General features: G+C 38.3%; 2 protein-coding genes and 1 pseudogene across 6 annotated transcripts in view; 1 reads left to right on the forward strand and 2 right to left on the reverse strand.

The window, feature by feature from the left end:
• OR1B1 (olfactory receptor family 1 subfamily B member 1) overlaps positions 1–18,857 on the reverse strand; it is a 381,661-nt gene that overhangs the window by 271,295 nt on the left and 91,509 nt on the right. The gene's annotated exons all lie outside the window — the stretch shown is intronic.
• Positions 1–18,857, reverse strand: part of LOC110258975 (olfactory receptor 1J4-like) — a 244,516-nt gene that overhangs the window by 134,150 nt on the left and 91,509 nt on the right. The window lies entirely within an intron of this gene.
• On the forward strand, positions 13,432–14,406 carry LOC110258971 (olfactory receptor 1L1-like; annotated as a pseudogene).

Raw genomic sequence — 18,857 nt, forward strand, 5'->3', positions numbered from 1 at the left:
CCTACCTAAAGAGACGAAAGACCTGTACTGTGAAAACTATAAGCCACTGATGAAAGAAATCAAAGAGGACACAAATAGATGGAAAGACATACCATGCTTGTGGATTGGAAGAGTCAATATTATCAAAATGACTATACTACATAAGGTAATCTACAGATTCAATGCAATCCCTATCAAGTTACCAAGGACACTTTTCACAGAACTCAATCAAAATATTGTAAAGTTTGTTTGGAAGCACAAAAGACCCAGAATAGCCAAAGACATCCTGAAAAAGAAAAATGGAGCTGGAGGAATCAGGCTCCTGGACTTCAGACGATACTACAAAGCAACAATAATCAAAACCATGTGGTACTGGCACAAAAACAGAAATATTGATCAGTGGAACAGGAGAGAAAGCCCAGAATTAAACCCACGCACCTACAGCCAACTCATCTATGACAAAGGAGGTAAGAGTATACAATGGAGAAAAGACAGCTTGTTCAATAAGTGATGCTGGGAAAACTGGACAGCTACATGGTAAAGAATGAAATGAGAACACTCCCTCACACCATACACAAAATAAACTCCAAATGGATTAAAGACATAGATATAAGACAAGACACTATAAAACTCTTAGAGGAAAACATAGGCCAAAAACTCTCCAACATAAATGACAGCAACATCTTCTCAGATCCACGTCTTAGAGTAATGATGGTAAAAACAAAAATAAACAAATGGGACCTAATCAAACTTCAAAGGCTCTGCACAGCAAAGGAAACCCTAAACAAAATGAAAAGACAACCCACAGAATGGGAGAAAATATTTGCAAATGAATCAGCTGACAAGGGATTAATCTCCAAAATTTATAAACAACTTCTGCAGCTACATAGCAAAAAAAAAAAAAAAAAAAAAAAAAAAAAAAATCAAAATTGCGGAGAACATCTAAACAGGCAGTTCTCCAAAGAAGACATACAGATGGCCAAAAAACACATGAAAAGTTGTTTGACATCACTCATTATTAGAAAAATGAAAATCAAAACCACTAGACTACCACCTTACACCAGCCAGAATGGCCACCATCAAAGTTTTCAAACAACAAGTGCTGGAGAGGGTGTAGAGAAAAAGAACCCTAGTACACTGTTGGTACGATTGTAAGTTGGTGCAACCACTGTGGAAAACAGTATGGATATGCCTCAGAAAACGAAAACTAGAACTACCATTTGAATCAGCGATCCCACTCCTGGGCATCTATGCAGAAAAAACCACGACTCACAAAAACACATGTACTCTGATGTTCATTGCAGTACTATTTGCAATAACCAAAACATGGAAACAAGCTAAATGTCCATTGACAGAGGAGTGGATCAAGAAGATGCAGTACATATACACAATGGAATATTACTCAGCCATTAAAAGGAATGAAATACCAGCATTTTTAGCAATATGTGTGGACTTAGAAATGATCATGCTACGTGAATTCAGCCATACTATTAGACACCAACATCAAATGCTTTCACTGACATGTGGAATCTGAAGAAAAGGACAGACTGAACTTCTTTGCAGAGCAAATGCTGACTCACATATGTTGAAAAACTTTTGGTCTCCAGAGGAGACAGTTTGTGGGGTGGGGGATGTGCTTGGGTTGTGGGATATAAATCCTGTGAAATTGGATTGTGATGATCATTATACAACTAAAGATGTAATAAATTCATTGAATAATAAAAAAAAACCCATAGTATTGGATCTCCTAGCCACAGCAATCAGAAAAACAAAAGAAATATAAGGCATCTAAATAGGAAGAGGAGAGGTAAAACTGTCACTGTATGCAGATGGTATGATACTATATGTAGAAAATCCTAGGGACTCAACGCAAAAAGTAATTGAACTGATTAACAAATTCAGCAAAGGAGCAGGATATAAGATGAACATTCAGAAATCAGTCACATTTCTGTATACTAACAATGAAATATTAGAAAAGGAATACAAAAATAAAATATGTTTTAAAATTGCACAACAAATAATCAAACACCTAGGAATATGCCTGACCAAGAAGGTAAAGGACTTATATATCAAAAACTATAAAATATTAATCAAGGAAATTAAAGAAGATATAAAGAAATGGAAAGATAATACATGTTCCTGGATTGGAAAAAATAATATTGTAAAAATGTCCATACTACCCAAAGCAATCTACAGATCCCATCCAATCCCTATCAAATACCCAGGACATTTTTCACAGAACTAGAATGAACAATCCAAAAACTTATATGGAACCACAAAAGATCCAGAATTGCCAAAGCAATTCTGAAGAACAAAAACCAAGCTGGAGGCTTCGCTCTCCCTGATTTCAGGCAATATTAGAAATCCACAGTCATCAAGACTGGGTGGTACTGTTACCAAAACAGGCAGATGAACAATGGGACAGAATAGAGAACCCAGAAAGAAACCCAGACACTTATTGCAAATTAATCTTTGACAAAGGAGGCAAGAGCATTAAATGAGAAAAAAAGAGTCTTTTCAGCAACTATTGCTGTGAAACCTGGACAGCTCTATGCAAATCAATGACAGTAGAATACACCATGCATAAAAATAAACTCAAAATGGCTTAAAGACTTAAATATAAGACAAGACACCATCAAACTCCAGGAAGAGAACACAGGCAAAACATTCTCTGACATCAACCTTACAAATCTTTTCTCAGGTCAGTCTCCCAAAGCAAAAGAAATAAGAGCAAAAATAAACCAATGGTACCTCATCAAACAGACAAGTTTTGCACAGCAAAGGAAACCAAAAATAAAACAAAAAGACAATTTACAGAATGGGAGAAAATAGTTTCAAATGTTGCAATTGACAAGGGGCTAATCTCTAAAATATACAAACAACTTAGACAACTCAACAAGAAAAAAGTCAACAATCCAATTGAAAAATGGGCAAAGAACCTGAATAGACATTTCTCCAAGAAGAGATACAGATGGCCAACAAGCACTTGAAACAATGTTCAACATCATTGATTATTAGAGAAATGCAAATCAAAACTACCATGAGATACCTCCTCAAACCAGTCAGAATGGCCATCATTAGTAAGACCACAAATAAGAAATCCTGGACACGGTGTGGAGAAAAGGGAACACTCTTGCACTGTTGGTGGGAATGGAAGCTGGTACAACCACTAGGGAGAACACAATGGAGGTACCTTAGAAAATTATACATGGAACTACCATATGACCCAGCAAACCTACTCTTGGGCATATATCCAGACAAAACTCTCCTTAAAAAAGAGACATGCATCCACATGTTCACTGTAGCACTATTCAAAATAGCCAAGACATGGAAACAAACCAAATGTCCATCAACAGAGGAATGGATAAGGAATATGTGGTACACATCTACAGTGGAATACTACTCAGCCATTAAAAAGAACAAAATAATGCTATTTGCAGCAACATGGATGGAACTAGAGACTCTTGTCCTTAGTGAAGTAAGTCAGAAAGAGAAAGGCAAGTACCATATGATATCATTTATATCTGGAATCTAATATATGGCACAAAGGAAACTTTCCATAGGGAAGAAAATCATGGAATTGGAGAATAGACTTGTGGTTGGCAACGGGGAAGGGGAGGGAATGGGAGGGACTTGGAGCTTGGGTAAACAGATGTGGAGTGTTGTCTTTGGAATGGATTAGCAATGGGACCCTTCTGTTTAGCGCTGGGAACTCTGTCTAGTCACTTATGATAGAACATGCAATGTGAGAAAAAGAATGTATAATTGTATGTGTAACTGTGTCATCATGCTGTGCACTAGAAAAAAGAATATATAAATAAATGATATAAATAAATAAATATTTAAAAATCATGAATAATACTAAAAAATATGTGATAGCATTGTGAACTATTCAAGAGGTTGAGAACTCACCACAGACATACATAGCTCATGATGGTACACTGATACAAGGTCTTTGAAACAAAACTTGTAAATATACGTAAAGTATTCCCTTTGACCAGAAATTTCTGTTCTAAAATTTTACCCTACAAGAGTCCTTGTAGAAGCCGAACAACAGTCGCTAAATGTCCATCTATTTTTTTCTTATTAAATACATTATAATTGAATACCATAAAAGAGAAGAATGAGCAAACTTATACTCATTCATTCAGGAAGTAATTGTACATGCTTGCTGTGTTCAAGCAGAGTATGAAGGCTTGGATACAACAATGCGCACAGAATCTTATCATGGAATAATACCCTGTTGCGAGACATGTTTTTGTAATATTTTCTTAGCCTCTGCTGAAAACTCCATCTTATCCTTCCTTACTTTGTCCCATCTTCCTGCTTGAGAAACAGTCAAGGTGATGGTAAAGGACCTGAGGATTCTCTGAAATGCTATGCACAGAGAGCTAACTCAAATGCTAATGATTCTTAAATGCCTACAGTTGAGAGTAAAAGTTTAACCATCTACCAGCTAAGTGACTTTTAAAATGATTTAAAAAATCCTATATCCTGCACCTACAACCCCCTTTTCCCTTGATGTAATCCTCAAGAGCACAATAAAAGCAGTGTGGTTTCTTGAGGCAGGGCTCTTGGTCCCTGAGACCTTGAGTCCCCTGGTTCCCACCTTTACTTAAGATAAATGTCTCTGTGTCTTGTTTTATGTTAATTTTTTTTCCTTAAGTTCCATAGCACCCTTTCTTCAGCCCCATCCTGCTGAGTTGATCTCGGCAATACTCCAGTGTAAAACTTAAATTCTCCGTTTACTGATATACACCCATGTTCAATATATTTTGTTAACTGAGAAAAATCAAGGTGCAAAACTGTATGCATTGTATGATACATGGGTGAGTGGATGTGAATGACTCTAGTGCACAGCTTGTCTATACTGTGGATGCTACCCTAGAAATTGCTATCTGATCACCTGTCTCTTGATGGTTCAGGAACAAGAGGAAAACCTGATTTTCACTCTCTAGTCTTAAACACTATTAGAATTTTTTTTTTTTTTTTTTTTTGTCTTCTTGCTATTTCTTAGGCCGCTCCCATGGCATATGGAGGTTCCCAGGCTAGGGGTCGAATCGGAGCTGTAACCACAGGCCTACACCAGAGCCACAGCAACGCGGGATCCGAGCAGCGTCTGCAACCTACACCACAGCTCACGGCAACACCGGATCGTTAACCCACTGAGCAAGGGCAGGGACTGAACCCGCAACCTCATGGTTCCTAGTCGGATTCGTTAACCACTGTGCCACGACGGGAACTCCTAGAATATTTTTTAAGATTTTTAATTTCTCTATTATAGTTGATTTAAAATGTTCTGTCAAGTTCTGCTGTACAGGAAAGTGATCCAATCTTTTTCACTCTTTTTCTCACATTGTCCTCCTTTTAATCATAGGTAGTTTAAAAATATATATTTTTAAATATTGTAAAATAGCAACTTAGGGCACAGCAAGTTAAGGATCTGGAATTGTCTCTGTGGCATCACAGGTTCGAGCCCTGGCCTGGCACAGTGGATTAAGGATCTGGCATTGCTGCAGCTGTGGCGTAGATTGCAGCTGTGGCTCAGATTCAGTCCCTGGCCTAGGAACTTCCATATGCCATGGGTTTGGCCAAAAAGATAATAATTAATTGAAATAGCAACTTGACCACCTTGGCTTTTCAAATGTAATTGATTTCAGATGCGTTCATCTGAAACAAGCACAAATTTATTTTTAAAGAAGATATTCTCCATGAAGATTCAGATACTGACACAGGACTTCCTATACAGTTCATAGTGATGGCCAAGTGGTCATGATGAAGCCTTTTTATCTAATAAATGACATCACATCTTCCTCCAGGACTCAGTCTTGTCCTTTGGTGAAGGTCACATAGGAGTTGTGGGATGTGGAGATAATAAATAATATTTGTCACATTCTAATGATTCTATCTGGTACAGAGAATTCAAAAAATGTTTATAATTATTGTTGTCATTAGTGATTAGATTTTCTTCACTGTCTGGGTACCTGCTATTACATATTTCAATATGACCCCAATGCTAATATAATCTTTAAATAAACACTTTATTAAAATTGGCATTCATGAATTGCTAACCAGCAGAGTTTTGATTTAGTAGAATGTCTTAATTTTTTCCACAAAAAATAAATTCTTCAAAATATTAATGCCTTTTTGCTATATGCTTGTATAAATAGACCTTATTTTCACTAGATGGTTGAAATTAAAACACAAAAAAAGGAAGAGTTCCTGCTGTGGCTCATCAGGTTAAGAACCCAACATAGTATCCATGAGTATGTGGGTTTGATTCCTGGCCTCACTCAGTGGGTTAAGGACCCAGTGTTGTAAGTTGCAGCATAGGTTGCAGATGAGCCTGGGATCTGGCCTAGGATGGCTTGGGTAAAGGCCTCAGCTGCAGCTCCAATTCAACCCCTAACCTGGGAGCTTCCATGTGCTGCACATGTGGACATTAAAAAAAACAGAGATAGAGAGAGAGACAATACAGAACTGATTAGAAGCTTTATTGCTTAATACCAATAAAGTTAATTTATTTCCTCAATGTAACATTATTCATCAGTCATAATATTTTCAGTTTCATATAAAATTATTATTATAGTTTACATGACTTATGCATGTTTAATTTATAAAAATATTGTTTTCTGTTCTTTTGAGTTTGGGAGTTTATAAGCAATATAAATGTTAAGTGTAAACTTATTGTAAATTTATACATATGTCAGTAACATCACAAAAGTATATACACATGAAACAATAACAATGTACACATAATAGCTGGAGTTATTTGTCTTCTCCATTTACCCTTTTTTTTTTTTGCTTTTTAGGGCTGCACCTGCAGCATATGGATGTTCCCAGGAGAGGGGTCGAATCTGAGCTACAGCTGCTGGCCTAAACCACAGAAACACAGGATCTGATCCATGTCTGCAAACTATACCAGAGCTCCCGGCAATGCTGGATACTTAACCCACAGATCAAGGCCAGGGATTGAACCTTCAATGTCAAGGTTCCTAGTTGGATTCATTTCTGCTACGCCACAACAGGAATTCTGTATTCTTCCTTTAAAACAGACCTTCTGTTTGAGTAAGTTTGAGAGACACTGCTCTTCACATCATTCAGATCTCTGCTCAGTTGTCACCTTTCCAGAGAGCTCTTCCTTGACCATCTTTTATAAAATACTGTCTCCCCTGTCACACTCTGTTCACATACCATGCTTTTTTTTTTCAATATCCCATGTGACTTCAGAACATATAACAGAGTTATTTGCTTAATGTCTGCTTTCCTCAAAATTTAAAATTCTATGGGTACAGGTGCTTTATTTTATTTACTGCTGTCTCTCTAGAACTTCTAGAAGTGGCTGGCACATAGCAAGCCTTCAAGGAATACTTATTGAATGAATGAATGTAAACATTCCTCACAGTTCTGGACAGAGCTGGAATTTGAGGAATCCTTCATTTGGGGCTCCTCATGGATATTCACATGCAAAAGAATGAAATTTTACCCTAATCTTATACTTGACAGAAAAATCAATTCAAAATGGTATAAAAACTTACCTGTAAATGCTGAAACTGTAAAACTTTTAGAAGAAAACATAAAGATCCTTGATATTGGACTTGACAAGGATTTTTTTTTTAGTATGACACCAAAAACATTGGCAACAAAAGCAAAAGTAAACAAGTGGGACTGCATCAAACCAAAAGGCTCCTGAATAGCCAAGGAAACCATCACTTATAGGTGCAATTTAAAATATGGCACAATCACTATGTAGAACACTATGGACATACCTTAGAAAACCAAACATAGAACTACCATATGACCCAGCAATCCCACTCTTGGGCATATATCCAGACAAACATTTCCTTGAAAAATCACATGGACTCGCTTGTTCATTGCAGCACTATTCACAACAGCCAAGACATGGAAACTACCCAAATGTCCATTAACAGAGGAATGGATAAGGAATATGTGGTACACATCTACAGTGGAATACTACTCAGCCATAAAAAAGAACAAAATAATGTCATTTGCGGCAACATGGATAGAACTGGAGACTCTCATCCTTAGTGAAGTAAGTCAGAAAGAGAAAGACAAATGCCATATGATATCACTTACATCTGGAAGCTAATATACAGCACAAAGAAACCTTTCCACAGGAAAAAAATCATAGACTTGGAGAATAGACTTGTGGTTTCCAAGGGAGAGAGGGAGGGAGTGGGATGGACTGGACTGGGAGCTTGGGGTAAATAGATGCAAAGTATTGCCTTTGGAGTGGATTAGCAATGAGATCTTGCTGTGTAGCACTGGGAACTATGTCTAGTTACTATGATGTTGCATGATAATGGGAGAAAAAAGAATGTATAATTGTATGTATAACTGGGTCACCATGCTGTAGAGTAGAAAAAAATTGTATTGGGGAAATAACAATAAATAAAAAACTTTAACAAATTTGGTGCAAATGATCCTACCTACAGAACAGAAACAGATCATGGACATGGAGAGCAGACTTGTTGTTGCCAAGGAAGAGGGGAGTGTGATGGACAGGGAGTTTGGTGTTGGCTGATACAAACTATTACAATTAGTGTGGATAAGCAATGGTGTCCTACTGCACAGTGCAGGTAACTAGACCCCCCATCTCTTGGGTTAGAACAATATGGAAGATAGTATGAAAAAAAAGAATGTATGTATGTGTGGGATTGGGTCACTTTTCAGCAAGAATTGAAGGAACATTGTAAATCAACTATATTTTGATTTTGTTAAAAATTTAATGAAAAGGCAAGCTACATAATGTGAGACATATTTGTAAACCATATGTCTGAGGAGGGGTTAATCTAAAATATGTAAAGAACTTACACAACTTAATAGAGAAAAAACAATTAACTCAATTAAAAATTCCACAAAGTACACCTGAATAAGCATTTTCCCAAAGAAAACATACAAATGTCCAAGAAGTACATGAAAAAAAAGATGCCCAACATCACTAAGCAGAGAAATTAAAACCAAAACACTGATATGTATCACCACACACCCAGTAGAATGGTTATTATTATTTTTTAAAGCAAACAATAGTTGGTGAAGACATGGATAAAAGGAAACCTCTGTACATTATCGGGAGAAATGTAAATTGGTACAGCCATTATGAAAAACAGTGTGGAAATTTCTCAAAAAATGAAAAACAGAACTCTCATGTGATAACAACAATCTCATTCTTGGTTTATCTAAAGGAACTCAATCAAGATCTCAAAGAGACACCAGCATTCCCATGTCCAATGCAGCATTATTTACAATAGCCAAGATTTGGAAACGACCTAAATGTACACTGACACATGGACAGAAAAAGGAAATGTGATATATCCACACGGTGGAATATTATTCACCCATAAAATCCTATCATTTACAACATGGATGGAAGAGGACATTATGTTAAGTGCAGTTAGCCAAATACAGGAAGAAAAAATAACCTTACATATGCAAAGCAAAATTACTATGAGATACCACCTCACACTACTCAGAATGGCCATCATTAATAAGTTCACAAATAACAAATGCTGGAGAGGGTACGGAGAAAAGGGAACCCTCCTAAACTATTGGTAGGAATGTAAATTGGTAAAACCACAATGCAGGTACCTCAGAAAACTAAATGTAGAATTACCATGTGACCCAACAATCACATTCTTGGGCATATGTCCAAACAAAACTTTCCTTAAAATAGACACATGCACTCAAATGTTCACTGCAGCACTAATCACAATAGCCAAGACATGGACAATACAAATGTCCATCAACAGAGGAATGGATTAAGAAGGTGTGGTGTATATACACAATGGAATACTACTCAACCACAAAAAAGAAGAAAATAATGCCATTTGCAGCAACATGGATGGAACTAGAGACTCTCATACTCAGTGAAGTAAGTCAGAGAAAGAAAATACCATAAGATATCACTTATATCTGGTATCTAATATATGACACAAATAAACCTTTCCACAGAAGAGGAACTCATGGACTTGGAGAACAAATTTGTGGTTTCCAGGGGGAGAGGGAGGGAGTGGGATGGACTGGGGATCTGGGGTTAACAGATGTAAACTATTACCTTTGGAATGGATAAGTAATGAGATCCTGCTGTATAGCACTGAGAACTATATCTAGTCACTTGTGATGGAGCATGATAATGTGAGAAAAAAGAATGTATACATGTATGTGTGACTAGGTCACCTTGCTGTACTGTAGAAAATTGACAGAACATTGTAAACCAGCTATAATGGGAAAAACTAAAAATCATTAAAAAAAAAAAACCTACATAATCTCCCCTATAAGTGGACCCTAAAATGGTCAAACTCAGAGAAGCAGAGAGTAGAATGGTGGTTTCCAGGGGTTGAAGGAGGAGAGATTTTGGGAAGTAATAATTAAAGAATAAAAAATCCCAGATAAGTAAGTTCTGGATATGCACTATAGAGCATTGGGTCTATAACTAACAATACTCTACCCTATATTTTAAATTTCCTAAGCGGGTAGGTAGATCTTAAGTATTTGTCATCATCTTCATCATCATAGATGGGATAGGAGGAACCTTTGGGAGATGATGAATGTGTTTATGATCTTGATCGTTGTGTACTTATACACTGAGTCATCAAACTGTATACATTAAATTGTAAATTTTTTATATGTCAATCGTACCTCAATAAAATGCTTTAAAAATTAAGAAAATCTACCCAATAGAGTTATTAGGAGGATAAAAAGGTCAGTACTTATAAAGCACATAGAACAGTTTCTGAAATAAGCATCTTATAAATGTTTATAAACACTTGTAAATAAAAGAATTTTTTGAAAGGCTGAAGGAAAATAGGACAAAATGTTACTGTAGTCAATCTTTCTGGGTAATGGAAACATGGATTATTCCTTTTCCTCTTTGTATTTTTCTACTGTTTTAAAATTTCAAATTATCACAAACAAAAAAAAAATGAGGAAATACTGTGATTGCTTATAAAGTACCTCGTTATCTTGGACAAAATATTGAGTGACCCATAAGTGGGTGGAAATTGCCTCTTTTTATGTCTTACTGTATCTCCAGCACCTAGTACAATTCTTGACATATAGTAAACAGTCAAGAAATATTTATGAATTAATTGACTGCCTGGAGCAATCAGATATTAATAGGCATAATTACTGATCTCAAGGAATATGCAGTCTAGTGGGATGTAGCTTAAACTTTAATAATGAGACCCTGCTGTGTAGCACTTGCAACTATGTCAGGTCGCATATGATGGAGCATGATAATGTGAGAAAAAAGAATATATGCATGTATGTGTAACTGGGTCACTATGCTGTACAGTAGAAAACTGACAGAACACTGTAAACCAGCTATAATGGAAAAAATAAAAATCATAAAAAACTTTAATAAGAAATAGTTTGTATTTTTTGAATATATGATTCATTTGAGAATTGTTACTTAGCAAAGAATTCCCAAATCTTTTTTGCCTGAAGAAGTAGTAGAATAGCAGGTTAAGAGCATGAAGCCAAGCAGGTGTCAAATAATCTCATGAGATGATCCAGAAATTGATTCTGTCACTTTTTAGCTCTGTTACCTTGGGCAATCCGTTTCACCTCTCTGAGCTCATACTCTTCATCTCTAAGGAAAAGAAGACTGCCTACTTCATGAAGGTGATGCCATAATTAAATAAGATATTGCATTTGCCATTATTTAACTGAGTGCCTAGCACAAGCACTTGCTACATGATGAAAGAATTTGTGAGTTTTAAAATTAATGTGTGAGCAGTACAGCCAAGAGATTGAGTTATTGCTTAGAATGGAAGTCCAAACCTTTAAAAGGGGACAGAGCACAGACCCATTTTGATGGCAGGTCACCAAGCAAAGTGTCCTGGAAGAGGCTGAACTTAATCCTTGCAAGCTAGATATAGAAGATGAAGGAAAGTAGAAAAAAAGACATGACAGTATAAATGGTTATGGAGAGAATGAGTCATCAAGAACTGGATATTCTTGGGTAATGGTTGCATTGGGAGAAAGGGTAGTTTGAATCCTAACTGGGGAATTTCTACGGTACACACAAAATGAGAAGCCCCCAGTGACCAGTAACTTGGGACGCCATGGTGCATAAAATATATTCACAGGATGGCTTTCCTGAATGGAAAAGCTGGGTCATACACCAGTATTTTATAAGTAGATTTGGGAACATAAGAACAAAAGTAAATTCTGGGATCTTAAGTATTAACCTTATTAATTTTGATATTCTGAGTTCAAAGAACATTGCCCAACCGTCTAAGACTGGGAAATGGAAAAGAGACTGGTAGCATCAGATGTTCGTCTTTTTAGTCCAAAGCTATGTAGACTCCAAAAAAAATTTCCTCTAACTAACTCTATAGGTGGTCTTTTGGTATAAACCATAGAGCTTTAAAATCAACACCCAGGATGTCTGGGAGAGCCAGTCACAGTGCATCTCTGTGGCAAACTCACATAGGTGTTTTTTTTTTGTTTGTTTGTTTTGTTTTTTGTTTTTTTTGTCATAAAGGAGCTGAGTCAAGAGAGTGATTACTAGGAGAGAAAGGACAGGCTCCTTGGGACAGAAACTCCAAAATTTCAACAATTGTTGGTTTGTTTTCTACTGTCTCCTCCATCTGAAATTCTGGGACTTCTTAAAGTCTCAAAGGATGCACCCTTGAGAGAAGGTGGAGCCTGTGAGTGTCTACAGTCTCTTGGGCATGTGGAAGGTCCAGGGAAGGCAGGAAAGACACCCTGAAGATTCAGGAGGGCTGAAATCTTGTCTAAGATCAGGTGACTTCCCTGTATAGTTTTGTCTGGGCAGTCTACAGCCAAGACAGGAATTTGGAAAATAATTACACCAACACAAACCAGCACATAACATCAAAAACAGTTTTAGATCCAGGAATTGGATACCAAGTATGGGACTGATATTACCATTAAAAGAAATGTTTTTACTATCTATGCTCTCTGTCTTTTATTGCTTATCTTCTCACTCAAATAAAGTTTCACCAAGAAGTGAGGAATATGGAGTACCTCTTGGGTGATCTCATGTCTCAATACCTTTCCAGATGAGGTTCAGGCACAAGGATAACTGATGCAGAGAGAAGCATCTGAATGAAAGGAAAGCATCATTCTGTCAGCTGGCAATGAAGAGGGAAAGCAATTTACTGATCACTCTGCTCTGAATTAACTACTGAAAAACCCTCAAATAGAAAACGATTTATCCAAAGTCCCCCTCCTCTTCCTGGGAATTCTAACTCTCATTCTCTCTCCATCTCTTCTTTTCTCTTTCCCATTTCTTCGTTCCTGTTACAGAAGAAAACTGAAAGGAGCTTAAAATAGGTATCAATTTCTGAATTTATTAATGGACAGAAGTCACAGTCTAGGTAGTTATGATCCTTTCAGTTGTTCTAATTGCTGATAGGAAGAATAAACAGAAAAATTCTTGGATAGAATATGTTGTATGTTGGAAGAATCTGTTATAATGATAGCTTATCTTTAGGCGAACCCAAGACTATGGGAAGAAATAACCTAACAAGACCCTCCATATTCACCCTCCTGGGACTATCCTACTGACCTGAAGATCAGAAGCCACCCTTGGCCGTGTTTCTCCCAATCTACTTCATCACAGTGATAGGAAATCTGCTCGTCTTCCTAGCCATCCACTCAGACACTCGCATCCAGACACGCATGTACTTTTTCCTGAGTATCCTGTTTTTTGTTGACATTTGCTATGTGACTGTCATCATCCCCAAGATGGTAGTGAACTTCTTATCAGTGACAATGACCATCTCCTATGGTGAGTGTCTGACCCATATGTATTTCTTCATAACTTTTGGAAACAGACAGCCACCTCCAGGCAGCCATGGCCACTGACCACTATGTGGCCATATGTAATCCCTTACCCTACATCACCGTCATGAATCACAGGCACTGCATCCTGCTTCTCATCCTCCCTTTCTGCATCCCTCAACTCTTCTCCCTCCTGCACATCCTCCTGACCAACCATCTCACCTTCTGTGCTTCCAATGTCATTGACCACTTTTTTTGTTACCACCAGCTGGTGCTAAAATTGTCCCATTCCTCCCATTTTGTCAAGAAAATCACTGTCATGACAGATGGGTTGGTGGTCATAATGACCCCCTTTTCATGCATCATCATCTCCCACTTGAGAATCCTCATCACTGTTCTAAAGATCCCTTCAGCTGCTGGGAAGTGAAAAGCGTTTTCCTCCTATGTCTCCCAAATCATGGTCGTGATACTGTTTATGGAAGTATTAGCTGTGTCTATTTCCAGCCCCTGTCCAACTACTCTGTCAAGGATAGACTAGCAAAAATCATCTGTACCATACTGACTCTGATGCTCAACCCAATTATCTATAGTCTAAGAAACAAAGACATGAAGCAGGGCTGGATGAAAGGCATCCACAGGGTGAAATGCCAATAAGAGGAGCCGAGGTCTTAGAATCCTACAAAAATTGCTTGTTCCTGACTGCAGGTTTTTAATATGCCTGTGATGAGATTCTGAAAGATGGTATTTTCAACAATGTTTCTTCACTGAGAGAAGGACGTTTACTGCATATATGATGAAACTAGTATGTTGAAGCTACTTATGTATATGATGTTTATATTCCAAGTCTCTCATACTACCTGCCTGGGACAAGGTCTACCTTAAGTCTGTTCTCTGTGCCTCAATCTGAACCTCAATCAACCTTACATTCTCCTTTCCAGAAAATCACATCCCTTTCACTTAACGCTAACTCAGCTGAAATTCATCCTGTCCTCGTGTTTTGATGTTATCGACTCCAGGTATCCTTATTCAGGCTGAGTTTTTTTATGTAGTTATTTAAAGCTGTTTGCATTCGTGTGTGTGTGTGTGTGTGTGAGAAAGAGAGTTCATTCAGCACATTAGCCCAAGGGCTTCTCAACAGCAAGATCCACCTCCCATTATAAATGTTAGAACAATGACTCCTTCCCTGCATCATCTCAAAGATTCAGACCCTGTCTTCTATAATCATTTCAAACAAATGGAATCAGCCTACCAGATGACTCTTGATAAAGTAGTTCCAGGCCACATCCTTAAGAGCACATCGTCTCGGCATTCTCCTCCCTGCTTCCCACCTGGCACAGCTGCAGGTGCATTTAAGTCTTTCCTTATTCATTTCATTTGACCTGAATTCAACTGCATCTCCCCAGGGAGGAAATATTAGGTAATGGTGACCCTGGTAGTAGGTGGTCCCAGATACGGGGATCCTTCTTTCTTAATAGATTCAAGCCAACCTACTAACCTTGACTGGGTAGGAAAAAGAGCTTTTGTTCATTTGGGAGTTCTGAAAAATATTAAAGTCGCTGCTAGTCCATACATTTCTTTGGCAACTCAGAGGTCTGGGAATTTGTTTGTTCAACAAATTTCTATTTCTTATCTACCATATACCAGTATCCTAAACCTAAATACAAAGATTATGTTCTAGATTTTAAGTCAATAATCTGATGGCCAAAATTCTGTGGGATCCCAAATAGACAAAATAACCTAGGCAGTATAAATAACCAAGATTTTGGAGCAAAATTTTGTTATTTGGGATTTTTTCAATTACAAGGCGCAGAAGAACACACATCTTTTTTAAACTGAATTATAGTTGATTTACAATAGTCTGTTATTTCAAGTGTACAGCAAAGTGACTCAGTCATAGTTTTTTTTCAGATTTTTTTCCATTATGGGTTATTATAAGATATTGAATACAGTTCCCTGTGCTGTACAGAAAATCCTTATTGTTTATGGAACACACATACTTTTAAGTAGCAGGTGCCAAATTAGAAAATATCTCCAGGCTTAAGCAGGGAGAGACTTTATCTGCAAGGGGTGGGGGAAGGGTCTGCGGCAATAGGGCGAAGGCTGCTATTGCATATGGAGGATCCCCCCAGCATGAAATCTGAAAAGGTCTCAAAAGTCAGGCAGTAAAGGACTTTTCTGAATAGAGAGAAGGGAACAGGGCTAGAAATAATTAGGTATGCATAAATGGTATGAGCTGGTGACAGTGGTAAGTCTGGATAGTTGATGAGGGAAGTTTTTCCAGATGTCAGGTCAGTCGATGTTACAGAGGGGTGTTAAGAAGAGGTGCATTCTGACTCTGGCTGTGAGTGGGTCAAAGTTCAGCCATTTTCCACAACACAAAAGGATGGATGGGTGGCTTCCACCTCTGTGTTCCAGAGATCTTCGAAAGGGTTATTGCAAGGATTCACAAGGGGAGGAAAAGAAAACCTACATCTCAGTTGCATGGAGATGTTACAGAGGAATAAGAAGCCAAGGATGGCCATGCCCTGCAGAGCTGGTACATGGTTCAGGCATTGCAAGGTTATTCAGAGGAAAATGCAAGACTCATAAATATGGGCGCTCCCATTGTGGCAGAGCAGAAATGAATCTGAATAGAATCCACAAGGAGGCAAGTTCAATCCCTGGCCTTGCTCAGTGGGTTGGGGATCCAATGTTGTTGTGAGCTGTGGTGTAGTTTGCAGATATGGCTCAGATCCTGAGTTTCTGTGGCTGTGGTGTAGGCTGGCAGCTATGGCTCCAATTCTACCCCTAGCCTGGTAACATCCATATGCAGTGGGTGTGGTCAAAAAGAAAAAGCAAATAAAAAAAGGAAGACTCATAAGTATGTCATATTTCTGCCCCTCCACAGCTGGTTCACAGAAGGGGGGCAGTGGTCATGGGGGGCACATGGAAAACAAGTGGCTTTTTACTTCACTACTCTCACATGATGATTCACCAGCTGGGGGTGAGTTGGAGACTAGGAGTTAAGCACAATGAAAATTTGTGAAATGAAAATTTCCCTGAAACAGGCTTGCCAGAGAGTATTTTTAACAAATTGATGAAGGATCAGTGGGGTGAGAATAGTGGAGTCTATTTTCTGAGAACTGTTGCAAGCATTTTGTGTCATACTATGATGCTCTATTTTTTTCCCTCCTTTTGGTGTATAGATAAGCTGTTGTTAAGGCTTTTTTGTTGTTGTTGTTTTCGTTTTTTTTTAATTGCTGCACCCTGGGCACATGGAAATTCCCTGGTCAGGAATGAAATCCTAGCTGCAACAGCAACCTGGGCTGAAGCTGTGGCACTGCTGGATCCTTAACCTGCTGCACTGGGCCAGGGATCAAACTCAAGCCACTACAGAGACAATGCCAGATCCCTAACCTGCTGTGCCAGAGTGGGAACTCCTATTGTTGTTGTTTTGTTTTTTAATTGTTTATGCCTTCCTCAATTGGGGAGTATATATCTAAAGTTTAGGTTTATTGATTGTTACTTTTCAATTTCAGAATAATTATTTTGTTATACTGCTTGAACAGACCAGATAATACAGAACTAGTTTATAAATACAAAGGAGCAGAATACATGCATTGACCTGATATTTGCAGCAATATTTTTTGGCCATGCCCTTGGCAAATGGAAATGCCCTGGCCAGGGGTAGAACCCATGCTATAGCAGCAAGCCAAGTCATAACAATGACAATGCTGGATCCTTAATCACTAGGCCACAATGAACTCCTGCAGCAACATTTTAGAACGTTCTCTCTTTCCATTTTTGAAACTGGCAAGATGAATTAGCCTCATAGGAGGTATGAATCCCCAGACATTAAATAGATCAGGAAACTTTCAATGTTTCCCCACTCGGTGAAAGGTGAGGCATGCAACCAACACTCTGGAGAGACCATGATTACAAACTTTGCAGTTATCTCCTTAAGGGACTAATTAACCACTTGGGGCCCTCCCCTGAATACTGATGACATGAATTCCACTATGTGTCAACTCCTAAAAGAACCTGTGCCCAGATGCCTCCAGCCCCAGCCACTCTGGAGCCTCATGCATCATAGTGGCCAAAACATAGCCCTTGGCTCCAGGGAAAGTGTCCTCTTCCCCCTCAGCACATCCTGCCCACCCTGAAATCAGATATTCACATAAAACCAGTTTTGAAGATCGTGTATTAGAAAACCATTGAGAGACAAGTGAAAATTTAAGTTTAAAAATAAACCAGTTCTGAGGGAGGGGAGGGGGAGGGAGTGGGATGGGTTGGAAATTTGGGGTTAATAGACAAAAACTACAGCCTTTGGAATGGATAAGCAATAAGATCCTGCTGTATAGCAATGGGAACTATAACTAGTTGCTTATGATGGAGCATGACATTATGAGAAAAAAGAATCGATACATGTATCTGTAAATGGGTCACCATGTTGTACAGTAAAAAACTGACAGAACACTGTAAACCAGCTATAGTGGAAAAAATAAGAATCATTATTTAAATAAATAAATAAATAAACAAACAAACAAATATTCAGTTCCATTCTCCGTAACAGGAGTAAAACTCTCCACTCCTTCACGTGTGACGTGCATCCTGACTGTCCGCAAAGGAGACAGTATGAAGTGGGGGTGGGGGGGTAACTTTACAGTGGAGAAGCCTCACAAACACCACTTCATTCAGGTGATCAAGGTCAACCTCAACAGGGAGAAATCATGTTGACAGCATCACAAGAATATCAGAAGGTGAGGTCAAGGTGTGGACCAGGCTGACTTCCTTTCTGGAACCTCTGAAGAGGAACTATCCTTCCAAACACATTCACATTTTTGGCGAAGTTCAGTTCCTTGCAGTTGCAAAATAGGGGCCCCATCTCCCTGCCAGCCTCCAGGACTCCTGGAGGGAAGTCACAATCTCTGCCCTGTGGCTCCCTTTATCTCCAGGTCCTCAGGGGCTCCTAAACACCCTCTCATGCTTCTAATCTTTGATTTCCTGTGTCTCTGACCTCCGACTGAGATCTAAAGGAATCTCCTGTGATTAGGTCCAGCTCTTGAAGATAATCTTTTTTAAAGTCACCTGAGCCATATCACATAACCTCATCACAGGAGTAAAAT

The sequence above is a fragment of the Sus scrofa genome, chromosome 1, assembly GCF_054392235.1.
Source record: "Sus scrofa isolate SSC_HxYL_T2T_F1_AM1 chromosome 1, Sscrofa_HxYL_maternal_Yorkshire_Landrace_v2.0, whole genome shotgun sequence".
Classification (NCBI taxonomy): Eukaryota; Metazoa; Chordata; class Mammalia; order Artiodactyla; family Suidae; genus Sus; species Sus scrofa.